Source organism: Pipistrellus hanaki, assembly GCF_964339955.1.
Source record: "Pipistrellus hanaki genome assembly, chromosome: 6".
In the NCBI taxonomy this organism is placed as follows: domain Eukaryota; kingdom Metazoa; phylum Chordata; class Mammalia; order Chiroptera; family Vespertilionidae; genus Pipistrellus; species Pipistrellus hanaki.
In genome coordinates this window covers 41,714,976-41,728,517 of record NC_140508.1, presented here as the reverse complement: position 1 = coordinate 41,728,517, position 13,542 = coordinate 41,714,976, and the positions used below count along the sequence as shown (strand labels likewise).

At 46.2% G+C, this 13,542-nt stretch overlaps 1 protein-coding gene across 1 annotated transcript in view; it reads left to right on the top strand.

The window, feature by feature from the left end:
- Nucleotides 1-10,169: 10,169 nt before the first annotated feature.
- ATP8B1 (ATPase phospholipid transporting 8B1) overlaps nucleotides 10,170-13,542 on the top strand; it is a 106,593-nt gene continuing 103,220 nt past the window's right edge. Inside the window, exon 1 of the mRNA XM_084888481.1 lies at nucleotides 10,170-10,312. The gene's annotated coding sequence lies outside the window, so the exon portion shown is untranslated. The remainder of the gene's footprint in view (nucleotides 10,313-13,542) is intronic.

Here is a 13,542-nt window from a genome sequence, read left to right as displayed (position 1 = left end):
ATAAAGAAAAGAAATCCCCCGAAAGGAAACAAACAGTTGAGTCCTTTGCTGGACAGAAATGAAAAGGGTAACACCCAAGATTAAAACAATGTAAGAAAATTCCAAAGGAAATACTCCGTCTAGCCAATTAGAATGAAACTGACCAACAGGGGGAGGTCCTTCTTATGAGTCTCAAGTATCAGGAAGCTTCCCCGAAGGCCCTATCCTGATATAATCTCTGGTGATCTCTGCAACTCTTGGTTTATGCTTTCCTTGAGCACAGACTTTTGCCCCATTGGTCTTTTTCTGTGTTTAATAGGCATTTGTAAACAGGGGCATATCTGATAACTGTTGAATGGAAGACATTTGTGCTATTGATTCCAGAAATAGTCCGGTGGTGGTGGAAAGATCTGAGAACTGAGAATTCAATAGGCCCAGGATAAAATCCTCCTCTTGCCAAAATGACAGTGCAGGCTCCTCTTGCCAGCTTTGGGCAAGTTATGTGTTTATACTTTCCCAGCTTCATTGATCTCATTGGTACAATGAAGCTGACAGTGCCTCCCACACAGGATTATGATAGGGATTTCATGAGGCAGTGTCTGTGAGTGTCCCGTTATGGGGGCACTCCATAAATATTGGTACCTACATGCTTTCTGTATTTATAATATAGTTAGGTAGAGGGATCTATTGAGAGCGAAACCAGACAATGGCCCACCCTCGAAGAGTTTCAGTCTAGAGGGGAGGCAGATCTTAATCAAACACTCACAGATGTCCAGTTGAACTGGGTTAAGTTTGGTGACAAAGGAAAGACAGAGTGCTATATGAGTTATGACAAGTGTGAACATGACCACCTTGGAACTGGCCTGGGATCTGAAGGATAATCAGGCATTAGGGGAAGAGATGGAAGACTATTCCAGGTGGCTTCCAGGTGGGAAAGGGAGGGGAGAGACAGAGAAACCACAACAAGAGGTCTTGAGAGAAGATGGGGACAGATGGAGCCAAAAGGGAGAGCTGTGATGGGTGACGGAGAGACCAGACTGGAGGAGTGCTGTTGGCCACACCCAGGACTTCTGTCTTTATTTGGAGACCAAGGGAAGACATTGAAGAAGGGAGGTCACTGTTGGCTACCATTTCCATTTGGAAATGTTCCCTGGTCCAGGAGGCAGATGATGGTGGTGATGGAGATGGAGACACCGAGATGAGTTAGAAAGCTTTTGGGGACATAAAACTGTGGGCATCACATGGCATTTGTTCTATTCATGTTTGTAGCACAAGCTGATAACCAGTGACATATTTTTATGTATAGGACTGATGGTTTGCCCAGATGCCAACCTGAAGCACATGAGAAATGATAGATGTGTATAAGTTGGCTATAAAAAGAAACAAAAACATGTACTACAACACAGATAAACCTTGGAAACATTAAGCAAACTGTATAAGCCAGTCATAAAAAAACATATTATACGATTCCATTAAAATTTGATTTATTGTGGTTTTTTTTCTTCTTTATTTTTACGGAAAGAAAGAGAGAGAGAGAGAGAGAGAGAGAGAGAGAGAGAGAGAGAGAGAGAGAGAGAGAGAACTGATGGGTTGATTCCTGCATGTGCTCTAACAGGGGATTGAACCTGCAACCTGGTGCATCAGGACAATGCTCCAACCAAATGAGCCACCCGGCCAGGGCTATGATTCCATATTTATGAAATGTTAAGAATAGGGAAAAGCTGTAGAGACAAAGTAGGTTAGTGGCTGCCAGGGGCTGAGGGGAGTTGGGGAATTGAAGGTGATAGCTACAGGGTATGGGACTTTTTTTTCAGGTGATGAAAATGTCCTAAAATTGAATGTGGAGATGGTTGAACAACTCCACAAATACACTAAAACCTATAAAAATGGTTTTAAAATGGGTAAATTATAGGTTTTTAAATTATATCTCAATAAAGACACACACACACACTTAACAGCTGATAGCCCAATTAATGCTTTTTCCTTTTCAGATTTAACCCATTGGAATTAATAATTATTCAAAGTGTGTGTACATCGTTTTGGGTCATCCTGCCTGCATATCCCATTCATAAACACTGTTGCCAGAGCAGGCCAATGGGCATGACTCCAAGGTGCCAAGGTTGACATTTCCTGACCCAGCATCCTCAGAGGAGGAAAACAACCCTGGCTCTTAGCTGCTCTCTTGACCCTGGTTTCTGACTTCTTCCAAAGGAAATGAAATGGTACTGTCTGCAGACTTCAAGGAAAGGAAGAAAAAAGGCATTTTATTTTTCTAACCATCTCCTTGCTACCTACTTCACTCAATGAAACTGGAGTAAAGAAATGTCGGGTAACAGCAGTGACTAAAGGGAGGACAGGAACTCCTACTCACCTTCCACAGCTCTATTTCGATATCGCCTTCTTCAAGAAGCCTCATGTGACTTCTAAGAATGAGTCAGGGGCCCCTCCTTTCTTCCCATGTGTCTTTCCCCTTGGGGGCACTCAACTCCTGGGTGCTGATTGCTGTTGTACCCCAGCTCTCCTCTGGGGGCTGGCACATAGGTGGTGCTTAGTGAGTCCTTAGTGCAAAAATGAGACAAACACAGCCCTGAATCCCTTCACAGAGAAGAAGTCCCAGCTTTCCAACGATGGCTCATGAACTCTTAGACCAGGGAAGATTTTGCAGGTGCAGCAGCAGAAACCGAAATTGGTCTGAGGGAGGAACCGGGATGTCAGATTCTTTAGGAGCAAAAAGAACATGAATCTTCACATACGATAACCTCATACTTGGCCAGAGCAGGAATGGTGTTCTCGCTGCTCATGCTTTGGGAATCTCCTTTCCTTCCAAAACAAGTCCAGGTTGTAACATGGGTGACACATGACTGACCACCTTATCTTCTGCCCTGTGAGGGAGAAGCAATATCCACCAATGCTGAGAGGAAGGTGTGTCCATTTTTTACCTTTTTCCTTTAGGTACACAGTTTGAATTTCTGAGATTCGGGGTTTAAATGAAGATCTCCTTGAGTAGATCCCAATAAAACATTATCTGGAAAAATGGATATATACTAACCTACTTTTGGCTTCTTTAAAGCTATAAGTGTTCAAAAATACCCACTATCAGTGACAACATGTCATTGGCATTATTAATAGTTAAAAAGCTATTGATTGAATTGGAACCAATCACAACTACCTGTACATTAAAAAGGGAAAGTGGGCTGTGCAGGGCCCATTGAATCTGTCCATTTTGTTTGGCTCTGCCACACCCTGCCCTCGGGCCTCAGTTTCTTCTGTGAAATAGGTGATTGGTTGAGAGTTTTAAGGTTTATTTTAGCTCTCATACATTACATTATATTTTTACTTTCTGACTTGACTCTTTAAAATGCGAAGTCTTACCATTTAGTGTTACCACAACCACAGTGAGAAACTGTATTCAGCCATGAGTGAGAGAACTGAACAGTAGTGGCTTAAACACAAAAACTTTATTTTTTCATATAAATAAGTCCATCAGGAGGCTGGGATGTTAGTGACCCCAGGGGAAGGTGTGGCAGAGCCAAACAAAATTAGCAGTCTCAATTAACCTGAACAATTGTGTTAGTACGAATGACATTCCCAGGGAGATGAAGTTCCCTGGGTCCAAGTTGACAAGGCTCTTGTACCTGGGTTGGTCTACTGCTTCCAGAACAATGGGCAGGGACCCCTTGTGACTTGAGGGGTTTGAAAAAAAAACCCTGCTTCAAAAGTGCAAGAAGGATCTCTCAGACTTACTGCAGTGACTGCCTAACATTTCACCGCTAAGACTTATTCGACAGCACCAGGGCAGCTTTCCTTGCTTTGAAACTCCAGGGATCTGGGGGGGATGGGGAGGTGGGATGCAGGAAGTGCCTGATAGAAGGAAGACAGTGGTTTCTGATGGATGCGGCACATTTGGAGCCAGTGGTGACTGCAGGAAAGTACTGGAGTAGGGGTGCCGGCTCCTGGCTCTTAGGCGACCTGTCTGTGAGCTCCCTCCTGAGCTGGCCTCTGGGGTCTGCCTGCCTTATTGGAGGGGTTTGTGGGAACCATGACACAGGGTTATACAGCAGGGGGTGCCTCAAGCGGGGAAGCCAAACTGATAAATTACCGGTTTGCCTCTCCTGAGAGAAACTTGGGGGTTATGTGAGAAATCTGGGGACTGAATTAATGGTAAGAACATGGTATATGGTGGTGGTGGTGGTGGGGAGAATGAGGGGCAATTATTAACTTCAGATCACAAACTTTCTGAGCGAGGAAATAGAATTAGAGCATTCCACATGGCTTAGCTGCAAACAATATTTCCATAGTCAGAATAATGTACCCACTGAATATGACTTAGCCGTAAATGGAAATCTAATTATGATGAGAGAATGGAGGGAGAGTGAGAGTGTGTGGGCATGCACAGGGGGCTGGATTGGGATGCATAAGAGTTAAAGAGTCTTCACCCATAACAGGGCGTCACTAGATAATGTAAGACTGCAAAACATTAAAAAAAAAAAAAAAATGGCAACATAACCATGCTGTTAGTGAAATGTAAGAACCAACTAAAAGTTAAAAATATGATTGTCTGCCCTCGCTTGGTGACCTAATTGGCTGGAGTGGTTGGTTGGAGAGTCATCTGATGGATACATAAGGGTTGTGACTTTGGTCCAGGTCAGGGCACAGGTAAGAGTTAACCAATGGCCAAAACCGGTTTGGCTCAGTGGATAGAGTGTTGGCCTGCGGACTGGAGGGTCCCAGGTTCAATTCCGGTCAAGGGCATGTACCTTGGTTGCGGGCACATCCCCAGTGGGGGGTGTGCAAGAGGCAGCTGATCAATGATTCTCTCTCATGGATGTTTCTAGCTTTCTATCCCTCTCTCTTCCTCTCTGCAAAAAATTAATAAAATATATATATTTTTTAAAAAGAGTTAACCAATGAATGCATGAATGGGTAGAGCAGCAGATCAGTGTTGCTGTCCTTCTCTCTCTCTCTCTCTCTCTCTCCCTCTCTCTCTCTCTCCCTCTCTCTCTCTCTCTCCCTCTCTCTCTCTCTCTCTCTCTCTCTCTCTCTCTCTCTCTCTCTCTCTCTCCCTCCCTCCCTCCTTGCCTTCCATCCCCCTGCCCTTGAAAATCACTAAATTTAAAAAAAAAAAAAAAAAGGTTTTTAATGATTATCTTTGGGGAATAGAATGTGAGACGTGGTGGGTGGGGAATTTGTCTTTCATTAGAAACTTTGTAGAGCTACCTGAGTTTTTAAGCTACATATATGTGTTATTTTGACCAAAATAAGAAATTAAAACTTATACAGAACACAATAAAAAAAATTCAGCTATATAAAGACATTTGTAAAAAAATTAGTCTCCCTCCAAGGAGATAAGGATTTTTTTTAAACCAATTTCTTTTGTATTTTTCCAGTTTATTTATCTCATATAAGTATACAATACATATTTATTATTTATCTGTTACACAGAGACAATCTACACATACTTTATTTATATATATATATACACACACACACCCTCTTCTGTGCTTTGAATTCCCATGAAATAATATGTCTCGGAAAGGTTCTGAACAACATAACTGGATCTCTGTAAGTTTTTTTTAAAATGGCTGAGTATTGTCCCATTGTATAGCTGTGACCTCTATTAATCAATGTGGAGGCCACCGCTGGTCTTTGTAGTAAAAAACATACCACATTGGATATTTATGCACACTCACCTTTGTGTAATATATCTTTAGGATAAATTCTTAGACATGAATTTTTGGGGTACAAGGCATGTGCATTTAAAATTTTTTATGTGTTTCTAAATTTTCTTCCAAAGAAGTTGCACAATTTGCACATCCACTGACAGAAGATGAGTGTCTGTAACACATATAACAAACTTTTTCTCTTTAACAATGTGATAAGTGAAAAATTGTTTCTCATTTTTTATGCATTTAGCCAGAGGCTCAGTGCACGAAATTCGTGCATAGGTAGGGTTCCTAGCAGCTGCTGACTGGTGGCTGCAGGTCAGGGCCTCCCTTCTACCAGCCAGGGCCTCCTTCGCATGGTTGGCCGACCAGCCCGCCCCTGGTCAAACTCCCGGTAGAGGGGACAATTTGCATATTAGGCTTTTATTATATAGGATTTGCTTTTCTTTAATTGGTAAAGATGACTACACATGTTAGCTATTTTGCCATATATATATATATATATATATATATATATATATATGCCTAAGTGACCATCACAAGTAAAACAACCTAATGGAATGGATGACCGAACAGGCTGCATGGGGTGATCAGGCCAGCAGGGGGCTTAGTGAGGGATAACCAAATGACAGAGCAGCAGGCTTTGTGGGGTGACCAGGCCAGTGGGGGGCGGGGGCAATGAGGGGTGACCAGGCTGGTGGAGGGGAGGCAATAAGGGGCAACCAGGCTGGCAGAGGGGGTACAGTTATGAGTGATCAGGCAGGCAGGTGAGCAGTTAGGAGCCAGGGGTCCCGGATTGTGAGAGGGATGTCCCAGATTGGAGAGGGTGCAGCCTGGGCTGAGGGGACCCCCCCCCCCCCATGCACGAATTTCATGCACTGGGCCTCTAGTGCATCTATAATATATAAATATTTTAACATACACATATATTTATATGTTACACAAATAGAGACATCCTGTAAACATCACACAAATATGTTTTGTTTACACAAACATATATAAGTCAGAAGGAATTTGGAAAATTATTTGTGCAGAGACAATATATCATCTGTATCTATTTTACATACCACTTAAAAGAAAGTGGGGCAGGCTAGTGGAAGCTTCTAATTTTACTTATGCAAAGACAGGCTCATGTAAGAAGTGCCTCCTTATCATGTTTACAGGTCTGGGGCTAGTCTAGACAATGGCTGTGAAGAATTCACCTTCCAACTGAGTTAATCTTGACTGCCAAGCAAGGGTTACAATACACCTGGTGAGGCGCAACTACCTTTCCATTGGCATTAAATGCTTTAGCTTAAATGACCAGTGAGTTTAGCAAAGATCTGAATACAGGCAGTATCACCTCCCTGTAGACATATCTTTTATCCCTTAGCTCTTATCTTGCAGACAATTCTAGAAAATGAATTTTCAGTACAATTCAGCTAGTTCTCTTGGAAAACTCCCTAGGTTTTCTACCCATATCATGGAAATGCACAGGCATGTTGCCAAAATAGGAAAAATAAAAACAAACAAACAACAATAACAACAAAATCAGAGGGAATGACAAACTACAAAAGCTGAAAAGCAAGCATGATCACCTTTTTTTTTAGTGTGTGCGCGTGTGTGTGTGTGTGTGTGTGTGTGTGTGTGTGTTTAGAGGTAGAGAAAGGGGGAGGGAAAAACATTGACCTTCTGCATGTATCCACTGGAGATCAAAGCTACAACTTTGGCATGTGCCCTGACCAGGAATCTAACCTGGAGCTTTTCAGTGCACAGAATGACCCAACCACTAAACTACACTGGCCAGGGCACACAGTCACCCTTTTTATAAATGACTGTTTCTGTTAAGTTTAATTATTTCCTCCAGCAGTGGCTTCTAAACAAAACCAAAGCAATCCCATCTGAGAAAGCAGAGTATCTGGAGCTGGTGGGATCAGGGCTGCTGCCTGGAGAATGCAGCCATCTCTCTGGTGACTCATGTCAGACACATTTCAGTATCAATCTTTGCCGCATGCATGAGACACATCCAATGACTGACCTGACAAGGCACCCTGAAATTTGGCACAGTTCTTTCAGAAAGGACAAGGGTCAGAACTTCCAGGTAAGCAACTTCTTTTATCACAACATCACCTGACATGCTCCGAGAGTCTCTTCTCAATGACCAAGAAGGTACAGAGGCTTGGTGAGGGGAACTTGCCAGGACAAGGTTTGAACATGCTCTTTTCTGGTGAGATGGAGTTGCAAAGAATTTCTCTCACCGAGGGTGAAACCCCTTCACTTTCTTGCAAGTCTTTCTCAAATGCAAATTTTCGTGAAGACTTCTCTGACCACATAATATAAAATTGCAACTCGAGCCCTGGACTGTGTGGCTCAGTTGGTTTAGCATTGTCCTATACACTGAAAGATCACCAGTTCAATTCCTGGTCAGGACACATGCCCAGGTTGTGGGTTCAATCCCCAGAATGGGTGCCTATGGGAGGCAAGTGATCAATGTTTCTCTCTCTCTCTCCAAAATCAATACAAACATAAAAAAAAAACCACAAAAAAAAAAAAACAACCCTGCAACTCATTCTCCCACTCCTTTTTTAACCCTGCTCTATGTTTCATATTTTACAGTCTAGAAATCTCAAGGGTACAGGTTGGTGAATTCTCTTATATACGTATAGCCTCCCAGAAGCACCACCCAAGTCAAAACAGAGAACTCTTACAGCACCTGGAAGGCTCCCTCAGAGGCTTCCTCCCAGTCAGTCCTGCTTTATTTTTCTCAAAGCATTTATCACACTTTCAGATACAATTTGCCTGATTGGTTCACTGATGTGTCCAAACAAGTAGAACAGTGCCTAGCACATAGTAGGCACTTAATAAATGCTTGTTAATTTTGAAACAATACCCAACTCCTCCAGATCCACCTTTTGTTACTCTATTAGCCCCCTGAGTGGTACTTCAGTCTAATCCTCTTCCAGACTATCCCCACTACTTTCCCTAAACACAACCTTAATCACATCACTGTCGTGGTCATAAACCTTCAATAGTTTGTAGGTGCTACCTGCATTCAAGAGCTTCCAACTCCCTCACTAGCCTTATGCAGTATCATTGCATTGCCAGCCAACTGGTCTACCCCACCGTCATTAAACAAGCCCTGTTTCCAGGCCTCTGTACCTCTGCTTTGTTGTTGGGCTCAGAAAATAAGCACTGGAGGGAACCATTTCAGATCATCTGGTCCAGTGTCATTTTACAAATGAGGAAACTGAGTCCTAGAGGAATGAAATGATGAGCACTACCTAGACAAAGATCAAGTGTGACGAATGAACAAGAAAACCAGGGCAGCCTAGGGTCTAACTGTATCAGTTGAATCTTTCATATACCTTAAGGTCATATGGGGGAATACCCTCTCCATGCAACTCTGATCCCTAAAAGTGTGCATCTTTGAGTCCCGCCTCAAGCACAGCCTCCTCAATGAAGTCTTCCTTAAGCCCCCTATTGTAAGCCTGAACCCTCAGGCCAATAACCTTAGCCTGTGACCTGCAGGTAACCAGAGTCCTATCTCCCTCACTACATTTTAAGCAACCTCTGATTCATCTTCGACTTCATTCTTATCCCAGAGACTTGTCCATTGCAGCTGAGCAGTAAAATTCTGCTGAAGGGGGAGTTTCTGGCGCGTGGAGGAGCTTAGTGTGCTTTCATGCCAGGGAGGAGCGGTTCACCTGCCCGGTCCCCAGCTGTCAATCCAACATTTCCAACCACACCGCGTCATTCAAATGCCGCCTCTTGGCTCCTGTTGACCCCAAAACCTGTAAAGATGCGGAAGTTTGGTCTCGGGCAAACAGAGGACTTGCCGCAATAACAGGATATGTTTCTCGAAGTCTTTTGGCACCGTCTCTTTCCCCACCTTCGGCACGACTAGTATTCAGCGACCTGTCCCAGAACGTGACTTGGCATCGAGAGAGGCCAGCTCCCCTTACCGAGGGAGCTCAGGTCCCAGGCGAGCCGTGACCAAGACAGCTTTCCGGGCTGGCGCGGCCACCGACCCCGGGCGGCGGGAGGCCAGGGCAGCCGGCAAAGGGACGCGAGGCTGGCGGGGCGGGGTGGCGAGCGGGACCCGGGGAGGCGGAAGCATCTGGGAGCCCAGAGCGGCCGCAGCCACCGGGTCGCGGAACTGGGGAGGCGCAGGCCACCCCCCGGGGCGCCCGCCCGCCGCGGGGGGCAGGAGGGGACACCGAGGGCGCGGGGCTCTCCCCTGGCCGTGTCGGTCAGCCCCGGGTTTCGCCGTCTAGCTCCTCTCGGCCCCCAGAAGGGATAGAGGGAGGGCCGCCTGCTGGGCCCGCCCCCAGCCCTCGCCCTGCTCGGCGGCCGTGGCAGCCGGAGGGAGACGGGAGGCACCTACCCGGAGCGGAGGAACCAGTTTGGCCGGTCGCTGGGAGCGGGGAGAAAAAGGGCGGCCGCGGAGGGAGGGCGCAGGGCCGCGGGGCGGGGAGAGGCGAGGAGCCATTGGCGAGCCGCGAGAGCCGGGGGAGCCGCCGCCAACTGGACGAGCTTCCCGGGGCCCCGGGCCAGCCCCGCGCGCCATGAAGCGCTAAGTCGGCCGCGGAGCTGGGGCCGGGCGGGCGGCGGCGGGGCCAGGTGCGAAGCGATCGCCGGAGAGGCGCGCCCCCGGCGGATGCCCCAGCCGGGGCCCAGCGAGCGCCAGGTAGGTAGGGGCGCGGCGTCGGGGGGCCTCCGACCTCTCCCCACCCCGTCCTCCTCGTGGGTCTTCCCTCTGTCCCGTGGCCGGCGTTCTCTGGGGGATCCGGGATGCGGTGGCAGCAGCCTCGGGCTCCGGGGTCCTCTGGCGTGGGACCTGGGTGAGGGTGCGGGAGCCTCTGCGGCCTCGGAGATGGGGAAGCTCAGCTGGACGGGCAGACAGCACTGCGGAGAGGTCCACGGGGTTTTCACCTGTTGGGAAGAGAGGGAACTCGCGGGAAGGGTGTGGGTCCTTCGCTCCCTGGTAACACACATGCCCAGGGTGAAGCTCGGAGGGTCAGGCTCGGTGGGGCTTGCGGGTCCGCGGGACGTGCCGCTGGCTTCCCTGCCGTGTCTGCTGCCCCTCTGGGGGTTCTGCTGGAGCCCCCTTTGGGAACCAATGTCAACTCGTCCAAACACTCCTGAGGGCCCTATGTACCTGGCCGCACCTGCGGAGAAGGATGGTAAGGGCGCAGGCACCGCGCCCGCCGCTGGACCAGGCGCCCACCGCTCCTGTTTCGTGCGCCTTTACGCAGCCTGGGAGGTGGTGGGGGAAATTAAAGTCCCTTTCCCCGGTGATGGTAAGGTGGCATTCGCCGGCTCTCGTGACCCCACTACTGCCCATCTATTTTTCCCAGTTTGGTGCCCAGCCGTGTCACCTCGTTTTAGGTGTGCGGAGGGACAACTTGTTGGGGGTGAGGGGCTTGCAGAGAATGGCAAGTGTTTTCACTTCCCCGGCCCCCCACTCCTCCCCAAGTGGAAAAAAAGCTTGAATGGTCCGGACAACTTATCTTAGCGGGTGTGCGCTCATGGTCCTCGCGGTGGGGGACACTAGAAATGCAGATCCGTGACAGCTGAAGACGAGGGTCCAGAACGGGGGAGCGGGGTTGACAAGCGCAAGTAAGGGGAAGCTGGCCACATTTCCACCCAGTGAGCCCCCCTCGACCCTACCCGACCGGACCCGACCCTCTCCGCCTGCCCGCGCCGCCCCTGGCGGGCTGCAAGCACTCGGGTAGTTCCGGATGCCCCCGAGTTCCCTTCCCGGAAACCGCCCGCCCTGCTGGCGGGAGAAGGGTGTCTCTCATCTTCCCGGCTCCATTGCCTTCCAAGGTCTGTCTCACTCCCTGAGAATGAAAGGACACACCACAGGCGGAGTGCTTAAGCATCCGCCTGCCACGCGGGCCCAGGGTAGCTGTTTTTAGGAGCAAAAACTAAAAAGTGATGTGTGATCAAGTCTGCAGTGATAGTAAATACGAGCGATTATAAAAAGAGGAAACAACACAAAACATGAAGTAGAAGTTCTCATTTTCTCTGTCTCGAGAGTCCTTTTGTGTTAGAATTAAAATGCCATTCATGAACTCCTATTGTTGCAGGCCTTATTAAAACTTATTATAATTGTATATACTGTGGAAAGCATGACGAATCGTTATTTGCTGGTGACTGTCTGGGGCGAAGCCGGCCCGCCTGCAATGACCCCTTTGAATTCTCCTACTGGTTTTCACTACGAAGTGGAGGCTTTCTTCATTTAAGAGTCCCAGTGGTTGGGGCTTTGGCGAGTTTTAGTGATTCTTTGTTATTAAAAGTCAAACAGGATTCATGGGACTCAATACTATTGAACACAAGTGCCATCTGTGTGAGAGCAGGGGTGGCTACCTTCAGCATTCAAGCTTTCCACCTGGTTTTATTTATAGGAAAATGCATACAGGTGTGTACGTATTACCTGTTGGTTACTGATAGAATTAGAAGGAGGTGGTTGTTGTTTTTAAATACACTTTTATTGATTTCAAAGAGGAAAGGATAGGGAGGGTGAAATAGAAAGATCAATGAGGAGAGAGGCATTCATCGGCTGCTTCCTGCACACCTTGTACTGGGGACTGAAATTGTGACTGCCTGGTTTATTGGTGGACACACTCAACCACTGAGCAACACTGGCTGACCAGGCTTGTTTTGTTTTTAAATTGAGGCTTTAAAGTAATGATTTGGTAAAGCAAATGGCTCACGGAAAAGAAGCCTGCAGGTGTAAATTAGGTTTAGGATTAGTGCCATGTGTTATCTGGATTGTAGGCTCTGGGATCTTAGCGCTAATGACTCTGACCATTACTTTCCCTGTCTGCAGTCCTTTCTTTCCTTTTTCCTTCCTTCCTTCTCAGGCAAGGAATAGTGGGAAGCATGTGGATTTAAATTCCCACAGACTTTGATTCTTTTCCTTACTTTAAGTTGCATTTAATTTTTACAATTTATTTTCTAATATATTTTATTGATTTTTTTTTTTTTTACAGAGGGAAAGATGGAGGGATAGAGAGTTAGAAATATCGATGAGAGAGAAACATTGATCAGCTGCCTCCTGCACACTCCCAACTGGAGATGTGCCCGAAACCAAGGTACATGCCCTTGACTGGAATCGAACCTGGGACTTTTCAGTCCGCAGGCCGACGCTCTATCCACTGACCCAAACCAGCTTTGGCTACAATTTATTTTTAATATATTTATTTACTTTTATAATTGTATAACCTTAGGTGAATTCCTAAATTTTCTGAACCTCAGTTTACTCTTTTCCTGAGGTAAAAAAGATAGCAAGGTGTTTGGGTAATTGAGAAAATTAATGAGAACAGATGAAAGTCTCTTGTACATGGTAGAGGTTTGAATGTTGTTTTCTTATTTTCTTTATTAAACATGTTTTTTAAAGTAGTGTGATGCCCAGGTATTTGGGGGTGTTTTTAATGATTTATTGCCTTATTACTATGAGTTCCAGTTTGTTTTTCAATAAACAACACTCACGGGATCCAGATGAACATTATAATCTGCCCCAGAGATATTTTAATCTACTAGTTACCGTTGCTCTCTAGTTTCAGTCATTATAAAAGAAGCCTATGCTCTTATCAATGCAGAGGAACTTGCTTTTTAGGCACAAGAACAAGTTCTATGGGGTTCATTCATAACCTGTATCTCTAAAGAGATGTGCCATTAAAGTTTCTTAAGCAAATTTAGAATTTGCTTCTAGATTAATCTCCTGGGAAGTTTTAACTTATGGTATCTTTAGGTATCTTGTGAGTTTTAAAGCCTGTTTGTTGGCAACATTCAATTAGATTAATTGTAGTCATGCCTGTAGGTGTTATGTTACTTGTTAAGATAAGAAAAAATTAATTTGCTGCCAGAAGAGTTTTAATAATACAAAAAAAAAGATAGCTTGTCCTTTTTTATT